At 42.9% G+C, this 13,747-nt stretch overlaps 2 protein-coding genes across 3 annotated transcripts in view; one reads left to right on the top strand and one right to left on the bottom strand.

The window, feature by feature from the left end:
• The window catches only part of TMEM63A (transmembrane protein 63A), a 61,695-nt gene extending 60,184 nt beyond the window's left edge, over positions 1-1,511 (top strand). The window contains exons 30-31 of the mRNA XM_072857032.1: positions 117-253; positions 1,027-1,511. The gene's annotated coding sequence lies outside the window, so the exon portion shown is untranslated. The remainder of the gene's footprint in view (positions 1-116; positions 254-1,026) is intronic.
• EPHX1 (epoxide hydrolase 1) overlaps positions 1-13,747 on the bottom strand; it is a 29,394-nt gene extending 15,647 nt beyond the window's left edge. Inside the window, exon 1 of one of the 2 annotated variants that reach the window (XM_072857037.1) lies at positions 13,729-13,747. The gene's annotated coding sequence lies outside the window, so the exon portion shown is untranslated. Of the gene's footprint in view, positions 1-8,147; positions 8,460-13,728 lie in introns of those variants that run through there. The other variant, XM_072857036.1, reaches the window with a different exon arrangement.

The raw sequence follows: 13,747 nt of genomic DNA, 5'->3' as shown, positions 1-13,747 counted from the left end.
TACCAACCTCTCCAGCATATGCTGAGAGGAGACCACTTAGAGCAAACGCACTCAATGATTTCCCAAGTTTGCTATTCAAGTTAGTTCTCTAAAACTCCTGTGTGTTATTTGAACAGCGTAAAGCAGCCTCAGTCATGATGCATCTGCACCAGAATTTCCTCCGCTAATCACTACTGAGCTGTTGTGAGATGGAAGTAATCAGCCCCTTACACTTCTTCTATAATACAGCACCACGAATGCGGAAGGAGAAATGGTACAATAAAACTTTTCTATACTTGCAGTTTTCAGCCATGTAAACAACAAAGTGCTGGTGTTTTTATTCTCTGAAGTCTCTTGATGCAACCATGTGGGCATGTTGCCTTTAAAAAATGACTACTTCAAAGGGAGTTCATGTTTTGGTTTGGCTTTTTCCTCTTTTTATGTGACCGAAGGCAAGACCTTCGAAGGAAATATTTCCATTTATTCCATGGTTAAGTACTTAGGCTCCAAGACTTTGCTGTACCCCAGGGTGGTATCGTTTGTAGACAGCACTTAAATACCTTAGACAGTACTTTTATCCTAAACAGTCCAAGGAAAAATGTTTTTGTTTTGCTACTTTAAAAACATGTTTTGAAAGAAAAATGTTGAAGTGTGATGGATCCAGTAAATAGCCCAAAAACTAGCTCCTCTTGAAGAAGGCCATGTGCATCTCAAGAAATATGTTGTTTGCAAGAAAAACCCAAAACTTTCTTACAGTATCTTACTGCTCCGTGTTGAAAACACTGTTTTTTTCAGGATTGTTTGCATTTTTATTTGCACTGTCCTCTGTTCGTGCATTAACAGCAGAGTGAATAGCTCCACAGGAACAGAGCAATTATTATTTACATCAAAGCTATGTCCTGTCTCATGCTGTGTCTTCATCAGTATCCAGTAACAGATGCCCCAGAGAACAGTGCTATTTATTTTTTAGAGAGGTCAACTATGAAATAGCTTAATGGTAAAATCCCCATCTTGTTCTACTAGTAATCACTCACCTTTGCCTTGCAGCATTAGAATCCATTTGAAACATGTTATTGGAGAAATACTGGCATACAACTGGAAAGACTTTCAACCTGATGTCTGAAAACCCATTTTGGCCCAAATGCTACGCAACTCAGCTACTATGGCTTGAATGATGCACGATACCCACAACTCCAAGTGGTGCTATTACACCCTATCAGGGCAAACCAGCTAGTGCATGGGTGAAGCAAAAGCTCTAAGAGACCGTGCTGCTTTCAGACACATGCCAGAGGTGATCGGGGTGTAGAGTGAATAACATTTTCTCTCCAAGGCTGGTTTACGAGCAGACTGCAAGGTAGCTCAGTGCACTTAACACACTCTGATGCTGTCAGATACAAGGTTTATTGATTAATAATTACTCTGCAGGAGAAATAACAGCTCAATTTAGAAGTGATGTTTCCGTTTATTTTTGTTCTGTTACATAAAGTCCTCCATTAGGTTCTACTGAAAAGGCACTCCCCTGCCACAGTGTCTTTGTTTACAGATCGGTTTGTCTGAAGAGCGGCCATTGCAGGTTACTCTTCCCAACAGATACGAAGGAAAAACAACCCACTGAAGGACATCAAAAACTCATGGCACCCGTAACAGGGTCCCCTAGCACCGACAGCTTAAAAGGGACTAAGATATGGCACAGTCCCAGAAACTTCATCCTCAGTTTATGTCCTGCCATCGCTGGGCATCACATTTTTGTCATTAGGTAACACCAGGAACAGACAGAAAACCATGAAGTGAAGACATTTGTGTAAGAAAAACTTCCTATTTATGTAGTTTATGGAGCATTATGACAAGCTTCCAAACAGCTTAGCAATGCAGGAATTGCTTTGCATACAACTGATAACATCTCCCAGGTGAGCATAAAATGATACATTAACATTGTAGGAAAGGAGGAGACATAGGCATCGGATGAAATAAAGCGTCCTACGCAGGGAAGCAAATCAAAGACAGGAAATACAAATCCAACAGAGTTTCTGGCTTGTCTCGATAAGAAATTTAGCATTTACATTTTTTATTGCCATAGGGAGGTGGCACACAATGCTATCTCCAAAACAGCAGGAAGAGATTATATCATTCTGTTCCACAATCTTTTTCTAGACTGTTCACAATCGGGAATTAGCTTGTACACCAGGAGCATAATTAGAAGACTACAACCAAGGAAAGAGGTCACCTCCCCAAAGAAGGAGAAACCACACTCTCTCTCCCAGGGGGATGGCTAGGTCTCTCCCAGGACAGGATCGGGGGTACGCCTCCATCTCCAGTGAGGAACGTCCCAGGCCTGTGGCAGTGAGGCACTGCTCCCTCGCAGCTGCTCATCTGCTTTGCCCCTTGGACGACAGTAACAATCAACAGAGACCCAATTTAAGGCTCTGGGGGTACCCGTATGCGTAACCCACAACTTTTACTTACGGCAGTTAGTCCCTGATGCACTTCATTCCAGGGGAGTAGTTGAGCACTTTATACAACATATTCCCACGTAATTTTTCCTACAATACTGTGACAGTCAAGTGGTATCATTTCTTCAGTATTACACTGAAATCTGATGGGCACCGAGACCCAAGCCTAGCTAAGCATAAAAGAAAAGTAGTATGGGACTAAGTTCACGGTTATCCACTTTGCCTCACCCCGAGGTGGCATATTTATGCAACCACTGGCCGGTCAAAGCTCATCTCACAATCATAATTTAAAATACTGCACGCCACATTTTTAAGAGGAAGATACTCCATTTACAAGAACACAGATTTAAGCGACATTATTTGCTCTTTCAAATCCGTGCCCAAACGCATTCTTATGTGCTGCTTAAAAACATGTCTTGTTTACCTCAATTTTCCTTATTTTGCTTCTATTATGCTTGAACAAACCCACTTCCTTCAAAGAGTCTAAAAAAAGCCTGCAGGCTGCATAAATGCAAACTGGCAGAATTCAATCTAGGATCTGTGTGATGCCCGTTATTGTGACCTAATGACTGCGTGCACGATTCGGGGGAAAGGAGATCTACTCTCCACCTGCAATAATTTCTGTTTAGGACTCCACAGACAGAAAAGCTGCTAAAGGATTCTTAAATCAGCACTGTTCAGTCACAATAATTAAGGGTGAAAGAACTGTTTAAACTTTCATAATAACGCATTTGGTAGCTACAGCATTAAGGTTGTATCATGCAAAGATTTTTTCCTATTCATGCTATCCAGCCTTTACCCTACTTAATGACCCTCAAATTCCAACAACAACAGTTTTTTTGCAAACATGCAGAGAAGCGACAGAAGCCTGGCATACAACTTGGGGGTGAACACAGCTGAAAGCTGGGTCTCCTAGACAGAGGTCTCTCGAATCACGTTACAGTTAAAAAAGGGAAGGATATCATGCCAGTAAAAAGTTTTTAAAACAGTTCTTAGCCACTGCCCAGCCAAATAATGACACAGTCCAGTAAAACAGACTCCAAAGAATATCTCAAGCTTTACTTCAACATCTCATTTCTAATGTCTGAAAAGAAATTACGAATAGCACATTGTTCTGTTTTGCCTTCCACCAGAGTTTCTAGCATTAACAAGATTAACCTCCTCATCCTATGCCAGTATCTGCATTGTACAGAGGGGGTGGAAAAAAGTGCAGATGAACCAAGAGAGGTAGATATTACAGATAACGAAATGAGATCAAGGTAATTGTTCCTCATGCCTTAAGGGAAATTCAGGCTCTATTTTTAGCTTCACCAAATCCTCCAGTACTAAAGAGTAAAAGGTTGCTTTCCTCCCCTGCCATGGTATTATTGCCAATGTTTTGCCCGGTCTGATCTCTAGATAAGACTCAGATTCATCCCGTACTGCTTGGTGGTATGGCACAGCATGTGTCCTTCTGTTTACTGTGGGATTTTCCATTAGTCCAATTCTCTTAAGATTCTTCCATGAAATCAGAGGGGAAAGATCTTCTTTAACCAGCAGCTTTACAAGCTTTTTGTATTAGCACTGTTAGAAAACTGTGTTACTAAAACCTTTAATTATTAACATATGCAGAATTGACATGTACGTGGTGCTTTAGACAGGAAAAAAAGAGTGCAAACAGTTTGAAATCTTGCACTCCAAAGTTTGTAAGAATAAAGTACATTACAATCTTTCAGTCAAAAGAAGGTGTGGAGATGGAAATGATGAATATAAAGACTGCCAGAGGAAATTTCTGGCAATCTGCAAGACAGTAAGATGAGGTGCACACTGTAAATTTAAGTTAGGATCATGGCTCCAAGTAGTAAGGGCAGCATGAACAAAAACATGTATGAGAGTGTAAAAAGAAAAAAAAAAAATGTTTTTTTTTTAATTGTGACTATGGAAACGGGAAGAGATAGAAACTTGTTATCTCTCTATGAAGACTTCATTCTTCATAGGAAAGGAACTTTGAATGATGAGAGAGGAGGGGAACAGATGGTAGTCATCATTTTCTGTCAAATAACTGCAACACCAAAAGGATGTGCCAGAGTAAACATGTAACGGGAACAATTCTTGCTACTTCATCTCTCTCTTAATAACAACTAAATATTTAAGTTCTCTTTGGATTTAAGGGCTTCATCTAGAAAAGTGCACTACCTGTACCCACCAGATTAGAGCAATCAACACTCATGATGAAGCAGCCAAGAGGACTAGGTCCTTCAACAGAGCTTTATTTTTAATTCATAATACATAGCCATCTGACCTGAGAGAAAGACTCATCTTTTATTAGACAGCAAAGCACACCCAGGTTACAGATGTGGTGGACAGCCAGGGCATACAGAACAAACTGGTAGAGCGATAGCTAATGCATCTTCATTGCCGAGTTCATTGCCAAGGAAAAAAAAAAAAAATCTACTGCTGGGTGCAAGAAATATGAGAAGAATTGCTTGAGGTAGAGAAAGAACAAAAACAAAAAGTTTGCTGAGCCTTTACTGGTCTTGTGGATTACACCTAATCATCTTCAACAGAGATGTTTCAAAAAAAAGTTGGAGGAATGTTGGAGAACAGCTCAGTTTTCCGAGAAGAAACGTAGAAAACAGCTTCTGCTCTTTACCCCAGTAGAATCCCTCCATAAACATAATCACAGATAATTTCCTCATTCTGGCAAATGCATTGGAAGTCAGCATCATACACTATTGAACAAAGCAACTAACAAAGCATGGCTACCACGATTCCCACAAAAATATTCTCAGCCCTGCCAATCAGAAAGCAGTTAATCAATAACAATACGCTTAAATATATATCACAGCTGATAATGCCACTTTAAAAAAAAACAAACATAAAACCCAGGGTATATTCAAATCATTGTGTTAGCCATCCTGCTACGTCTAGCATGCCCAAGATACTAAAGCAAATGCCATTTTAGAAGTAGATTTTTGTGCTTTACTATTTACGTAAATACCCATTTACACACACGACGATGCTTTTAATTAAAAATAATGTGTTCAGAGCAAGAATCCAGGACTTTTTCCATAGTAGTATTCAGAAGGTAAAAAAGTATTTTCAGCATTAATTACAAGCAGACCAAAGCTCATCAGAGAGAAGCAAGAAGCTCTACTTTCCAAGTGACTTTTCTTTAGGGACTTACACAGTAATTAGAGATCTATTTGCCACAGTTGGAACTTGCACATTAAAGAAGACTGCCCTGGTTCTGGGGTTGTGCATTGCATGAAGAAAATACTCTTGCAGTCTCAACGAAGCAGTGCACACTCTACCACAAAGTGTAAGGCTTTACTCTGCTCATCTGGCCAAAAAATTTGAATACTCCAACTATAATACAAGAAATGTGCATAGGAATATGTAACACAATCAATTCATTTTGCCTAGAGCTATAAACTGTACTTCACCTACCACCCCCGTCTCTGCTTTGCTACTTCTCCACTGACAAATTACTTGACAAACTATCACTGAAGAAACAAGAATTTCTGGGACTATTACCATTCAGGAATTATTACCCCAAACCTTTTTATTTACCCACTGTAATTACTTAGAACAAATTGGCCATGTATATTCTACTAAGCCCAAACTTGTTTCACAGTGCTTACCATACTAAAACATTGCAGTTCTATGTCTAAAAATACTAGGGAAGTGTGAAAGCTTTGCTGAAACCCTAGATAAACAAACAGGCTGAAAACATGGTATTACCCTGTGGAATGACCAAATACAAGAAGTATAGTAGATCAAGAGGGGGAAAAAAGACCTTTTGAAACACCTAATAATCCAAAACCTATTTTGGGCAATTCATACAGACAAACTGCATGTGGATTCAGGCCACACTGGTTATTACCAGCAGTGCTCTATTTCAAATTGTTTACTTCAACATCATGATTGCCCCTATGAAAAAAATAACAGAATTCAGAAGAAATAACAAACAAACAGAGTTTAAGCAAATCACACACAAGTTTTTCTATATGAATTCAGACTGGAAAAGATGTAGAATAAAGAGTCATGAACTTGACACTGTGCCAGGACCCTCCCCACAAAGACTTCAGCTCTGACAAAGATCTAATCCTTGTCCTTGGACAACTTCCACTGTGGATTGATTTTCAAAGCTGCCTAATTGCTTTTGGTGCGTATCTCCCATCGATTTTCAGTAAGCATTAGCAATTTGTGCACTCAAGTCTCAGTTTTAGCTTACTTCAGCTGGGAGTAATATCCGTTTCAGAGGAGATGCATGGCATCTCAAAAGAATAGTGCCAATCAAAATATTAACCCTGCATTTGTGGCTGTGTAAGTTAGTTTGAGGCAGTGGCTTCTAAGACTGATCCTATCTCGTAGGTTCACCTACAATAACTAGGCAAGTCTTCTTATTTTAGATAAAGCTATGCTATGAAAATAAGGGAAGAGAAAGCAGCCTAATTCAACAGAATTGGAAAATTAAGCAACGTATTTGGTTATTATATGTTTTTACTGCAGGGCAAAGTCAAAATCCCAATTGAATTCTGACAAACTGAGCCAAACTTGAGGAGCGAGTGCGTCATTTGCTTAGTCTTTGCAAATCGCTCAGTTATGCAACAAAATACAGTAATTAAACTTAAAAGGTTTTTTTCTCATCCCTAAAATGCTTGTTCAGCAAAGGGAACTCTGTATATGACACTCATTCAAATAATTTTCAGGTTTGGCAAATGACACATACGCCAAAAAACAAGTTCAATTTCATTTCCCCATTTACGGGTGAGTAGAAAAAACCAAACCAAAACCAGACTAAACCATTTAAATGCCAATAGTTAAAGCCACTTATTCTAACTAAACCAAGAAACCTGGCCAGATTCTGAACAAACACTAAATAAAATTGTTGTTTCCACACGTATTGTCAGCAGCAAGGCCAGCCGATCAGGAACCTTAAGCTGGACAAACAACCCTGGCTCAAGCAAGCCGTCGGGGAATGTCACATCTACTCTTCCCCCAGAAAAGCCGATTAGGGCCTTCCTGTTCCCGACATCAACCCAAAAATCCCCACCCGGCCCACTGCTATTATTCCGACCCTAATAATACCCATTGTTCATAATATCTTGATACTGCCAGCTGGCACACACTCTTTAAAATAATGGTATTTAAGGCACGTAGACACAGGGCCCGCTTTAAACAGTCCCCGTTCCCCCTCTCTCGGTGTTCAGTGGCTGCAGGCTTCGGCAGGAGAGGCCGCACACCGAATAACCTGTACGAGTCACTTCAGTTGCTGGATGGAAAGTTCGGGCCGGCGCCCCCGCTTCCCTCGGCCGCGCACCACCGTGGCTACGAGGGCAGAGGCACCGTTTCACCCCTCAGGCAGGGAACCTCCCCGACACGCCTCGGTCCCCGCCCGCAGCGCGGGATTGCCCTCAGCTTCGGCCGCCGCGGGGGGGCGCCCCCGTAGCCCCGGGCCGCCGGTGTAACGGCCGCCGCCGGTGTAACGGCCGCCGCCCCCTGCCCCGGCGGGCGGCAGGAGACCCGCACCTCGCCCGGCGAGGCGCTGCCCTCCCCGCCCGGCCGCCGCTACCCGAGCGGGGCGAAAGCCGAAGCGCGCGTTAAGCACTGCGGTTGTCTTGCCGGGCGGCTGCGGTAAGGCACAACCTCACCGCTGAGGGGTTTAGCGCCTCTCCCGTGAGGCGAGGGAGCAAGCCCGCGGGCTTTCACTCACACCCCGCCCGGCAACGTTACCTGCCGCGGCCGGAGCGGAGACCGGGACCGCGCACGCCTCCCCTCGCCGCGCTCGCCGCCGGGGCCGTCCACCGGCACGCCGGGAGAGGGGCACGGTGCCGGCCGGGCCCCTCCGTCCGCAGCCCGCTGGGAGATGTAGTTCACGGGGCGAGGAGGGGCGGGGAGCGCCGGGCCGCGACCCGGGCCGCAGCTGAGGGCCTCCCCGGCTCGCCGCAAGCTGAGCGGTGCGGACGGCTGCCTCCGCGGCTACCACAGCTGAAGACGAACAAGCACACGGCCGCGAAGGCTTTACCGCCTTGAGGCCGGCCCCAGACAAGGGGCGTGAGCAGCTGCCGCCCCCAGCCGCCGGCAGCGCGGGTCTCTCCCTGCCCGCAGCGCTCGGGCACGCTGCTGGTCGGCCCCGACCAAGAACTGGGCAGCGGCGAGCGACGGGGCTCACCTGGGCTCCGAAGCACAGGTGGTCACAGACTGTTACAGGCGTCAGCCCAGCAAACACTAATTCACTGTTGTAATGCCGAAATTAGGGCACACCCAGGCAGCAACTAACTATCGAGTGGCACCGCATGTGAGCTTCCTACATGGCTTCTCAGCCAACCTCCCCAGCGCTCGCTGCACTGACTTAAGAGAAACACGAACCGCTCCACCTCCCCAGCTACTGTCCTGTGCAGCACACCTACGTGCCTAACAGAAGGAACACACCGCGAATGCACGTAGTAGGGGGACTTTTCCCCTGAACCTGTGTTCTCCAAGGCCTGTCTTCCAAACTTCATCAGAGAGATCAGAGCAAGCCGCAGGTCAAGCTGTGGCAACTAATCCCATCCATAAGAACATAACAAGCAACTTCAGTTCTTTATCAGCTCTTTGATTTTTTTCCATTTGATCTCAGTTTTCATCTATCACTTCACTCCCAAGTTCCAATCTTACTGTCTTCACCACCTCCACGCCATCTCAATTCTCTTGCTTGGATTGTTGAAGAGAAGTCTTAACAGACAGACTTGTGATCACAGATAAGGATTCCTTTCACACCTTTCAACCTCTTCTACCCCATCATCCCAGTCTGCTCAAGCAGTCCTTTGCCCAAAGAGTATTCGAGGCAGTTCTTGTGCTCTTTTGCTATGAGCAGCAATAGCAGTTAAATTAAAAAAGTGATCTGTTTTAAAGCAACAGGTGCCTAAACTGTAAGTAAGGCTTGTCTTTTTTTGCTGTTTTCTCCGTCCACACCAAACATGCTGGCTGAGAGCTCTGCCCCTTCTGGGGCATCTATCCTCACCAACAGCTCCTACTACTTTTCTTGAGACGCCAAAAGCATTAGTAGCAGCCCATCTTTCTTCTGTAGGACCACAGCGATTTCACAACATACCAACAAGACTGTGTTGAATTTCTAGTAAAACATAACAACTTTTATAGGATGATAGACAAAAATGCAACTGTATTATCTCCCACTGTCATAACACTTTACTACACCTACCAATAGATACTATATTTGACTACTTTAGTTAATGAAAAATTGCATTTCTTCTATCCCCTATTTGTTACAAAAATGCCAGCCCTAACCTCTAGTTAGCCAGTAATTCCAGCCTCTATAACTTGTTAAAGAAGTAGTTTCATACTTTATCCAGGCTGTCCCATATTCTTAAAACAGGTGACTTCAGTCATCCAGGAAGGCACCCTGTTACCTCCTCAGTGCCTTCCAGTTCTTCCTTTCATGAAGCTGACAGGGTAGTTCAAAGTTCCTGCCATGGAGATATCACTCTTGCATATATGTCTTCCTCCAGGTGTTAACCATCTTAAATTGCCAATTCAGTAAATACTATTTTTTCTCTGTGCTTTAACAGTACTAAACATACAATGCTTCCGGTTCATCAGCAGGACTCTTAGGCCCTATGGCAGTAGCAGTAGTAAACAGCAATGAGCAAAGACATTACCTCAAACACGCAGAGAACGGAGGAAGATTACATCAGGTTTAGTTCTTCACATGCATTCCTCCTAACTGGAACTGTTTTGGCTGTTTACTGTGAAAATTGTACAACTCCCACAGCCCGTCAAAGGAAAACACAGAGATGCAAATACCACTAAAGCGAACAAACAAGAGAAACTGAAAACACGAGCAACTCCACAGTCCAGTATTTGTTAAAGTTATTTTTGCTTTAGAGTCTTGAGCTGAGGTAGAGGAGCATTACACAGCAATATATTCACCTTTAAGGCAGCTGGTGTTTGTTACAGCAAACAGAAATTAGGGGGAGGATATGGCCTTGGTGGAAACTTACGGGACTACTGGTGCGAGGGCAACTGCAGAGAGTTCTGACAAAGATTCATATAAGCACAGAAAAATTGACAGCAACAGATGTGGCTGGAGAACAGTTTTTATCTTACAATATAAGAAATCATTTAAAAAAAAAAAGACAGATATTGGTGACAAATTATTATAGACAATTGCTGATATCTAATTGTTATGAGCAGTAGACTGCTAGGCAGTCATCAGCCAAACAAAATAACGTCAAGTAGTATGCAATTTGCATTACAGGAAAGTAAATTAATTGCAGCAGTCTAGGTAGATACTCCAACACAGAGTTTGAGCTGAAGGAACTTCTCATTTGCTAAAGCCTAAGTGCTCTTTCGATATCCAGAAAAAATATTTTCTTATACTATTATTGGATAAAGAAGTTGATCATGCAGTTTATTATTAAGACTTCGGTGACACCTACACACGTACGCTTTGCAAGTGTGACAATGCAGAATCTCCCTCTACCAAAGCTCGGATTTAGGAATGAAATCCTCTACTACACCTACAAGCAGAAGAAAGTAAAGATGCAACTGTGTAACAACCCTCTTCCCCCAAGCCAACCAAAAAGGCACCATGATCAACTATATACAGGAAAATAAGAGGAACACATCCTAAAGATCTAAAAAGAAAGAATAAGTTTAAAACCAATGAAAAAGAAGAAAGGAATAAAGAGTCAGAAAAGAAGGAAGCTTCATACAGAAGTCAAAAGAATGAGGAAGAAAAATACTCTTCTCTGATTGTGAAATCAAAATAGTCCATTCTCGCCACCAGTGAAATCATACCCAGCAGGTGTTTCAGTATTTGTAGGCGTTTCAAGGGTTGGCCACCTGGATGTATTCTGGAGGCGCCTTAAGAATTTATTGATTTGGAGCTACTGCACAACGAACAGTTACTATTGCAGTCACATACGCCTTTCAACATGCTGACCCCATCTTAAACCCCTGCCCCAACACCAGCACTTTAAGAATGTTAAGAATTACAACACAGTTTTATAAATCTTCACCTTGTCTCGTGTTCAGTTCTGGTTACTCCATTTGAGAGGCTACCAGGGTGTTACAGGCCTTTAGGAGGAATATCATCTACAGTCTTTGGTTCCACACTTTCTGTACCATCCATATGAACTAGAACGATCCAGAAACAAATTCAGACATATCTAGTTTTTAGGTAAATATCGTATGGCATGTACATTACAGAGCATTTAATGGGACAGACAGGAGGTTTTTACAAGCAAGTCGGGGAAGTTACAAGGTGCAAGTTGTTTAGGCTGTGGTTCCACAGCAGCCTAAGCCCATCCAATTGGTGGCTCTTTCGCTCCCATCGTTCTCCTCACCCCTCTTGGGAGCTCTCAGCCCCTCCATTTCACCAACTCTAGCACTCATTTGACCTTTTGTGAAGCCATCTCAGCACACTAACCAGGCAGAACACCAAACCAGCAGCTCTCCAGAACATTAAGGAGTTTTCTGATACACTGGTAAATTCAGATGGTTCGCCTGAGGCTCTGAGGCACGCTAGAAGCAGTGCAAGAGGGATGAGCAGCCAGCTGTTATATTGACCAAGGCTGGTGTGGAATCCCAGTCGTTGCACATTTATTAGATGATCGACAGGGAATATCGCTGCAGTGGTTAAGAAGCTATTTGCAAAGCAGCTGTTTGCTCTGTTAAGAACATGCTTGGTTATTTGCATGTTTAAATGTAGCCATTTGTTATATGTGACCAACGCAGAGAAGGTTTGCTGCTGGGCACAAACGAACAATCCCCTGGTGAATCTTGTTTCTTTCTTTGGTTACTGCCCTCAGCCATACAGTAGCACTGCCACAGCAAATATGTTTAAAAAAAAATTTAAAAAACCCCCCAAAAACCAAAACCAACCCACTGACAATCACTCACTGAAAAGGTCAGCTTCCCTCCTGCTCCCAAATTTAAAAGGTATCTTTTTATGGCAATTTAAAGCAAGACATTGACTTTCACACGGCCATGTCCGAGGCATTAGTTCATCCTCCTGCCTGCTGACTCCTTAAAGGAGCAGATGCCTTTGGGAGGTAACATCTTTAAGCCACACACACAGTTTGCCAGAGCTCATTTGTCAGTGCCCTGAGGCAAGCCTTTCATCTTTTAGCCACATAATGATAGCAGAACTGTATTATAGATGGCTGTATTTTACATGCATGAGCAATCCAGTTAAAATACGTATTTTTGCTAGCCAATGCGAACAGCAAATTCCCATTTGCTCACTACCAGCCAGCAAAGCCATTCAGTAGGTGTACTGAAAACTCAGATGCCTCTCCAAGAAACCAGTCTTTGAAATCTTGCTGGAAACACATGCCTATACTCAGGAAGATTCTGCTCACTGAATCTCACAAGTAGAAGCTGAACACTGCAGATTAGTCCTTTGCTGAACAGATACCACTTCTTCTAGACAAAAAGTGAACCCAACATGCAAACACAACTTCAAAGGAAATAAAAAAACCAATCTCTCCCAGACCTCTTGGTATGACTGATGTTTTAAGTTCTAACAAATGACTAAGAATCATCACAAGAAAGGGGACTGAAGAATGTGAGCACAAAATCAAAACTTGCTACAAAAACAAAGCAAAATACCCTCAGAGCTGGTCTTGATTTAAATAGCAAACACTTTCATAAATACCAACATTACAGTTTAAGAGCAACACCATACTCCTAGTTTTATAACAACATGCAGGAACTGCCTGTATGAGGAGTACTAATGGGTTGAGCATACTGGTTCTTGCTAGAAGACTGGGCAGTTTCACATAAGACCACTCAGAGATGGCACTAATGACTTGAAGATGTTTTTAGAATGGCAGAAAGTAATTGCGAATGCACACCTGTAACTAACTTTGGCACGATATAAGAAAATAAGCACGTACCTTCACCAGGAACAAAGACTATGTGCAACAATAGTGCCTGAACTTGCATAAAGGCAATTAACTCTGCTATCACACTGTGACCATGTTTTTATTGGCTCTGTTCCCACAGTCTTCAGTTTTACATGGTCCAGTTTAAGCCCACATTCTCCTGAGAGCATTTAGTCTGTTAGAACAGTTACAGGACCTACACAAACCTGCATAATAAGCAGGGGTAAGTGAACTACCATGGCTTGTATTCTGCTAACTAATCTGCTTCTAAAATACTGTGGCATCATTCTAATCTCTAAAATAACATTTCTACAGACTAAAAAGCCCACATCTGCCTCCAGTGCATAGTAATTCAAATGAGATCATTCAGCCCAGCATAAAGGTGGGGAGGTTTATCTGGACGTCAGTCTAAAGAGTCTACTTACTGTAAAAATAGTAAGAGAT

Source organism: Ciconia boyciana, chromosome 3 (genome assembly GCF_034638445.1).
Source record: "Ciconia boyciana chromosome 3, ASM3463844v1, whole genome shotgun sequence".
NCBI classification, from domain to species: domain Eukaryota; kingdom Metazoa; phylum Chordata; class Aves; order Ciconiiformes; family Ciconiidae; genus Ciconia; species Ciconia boyciana.
This window is presented reverse-complemented; position numbering and strand designations above follow the sequence as displayed.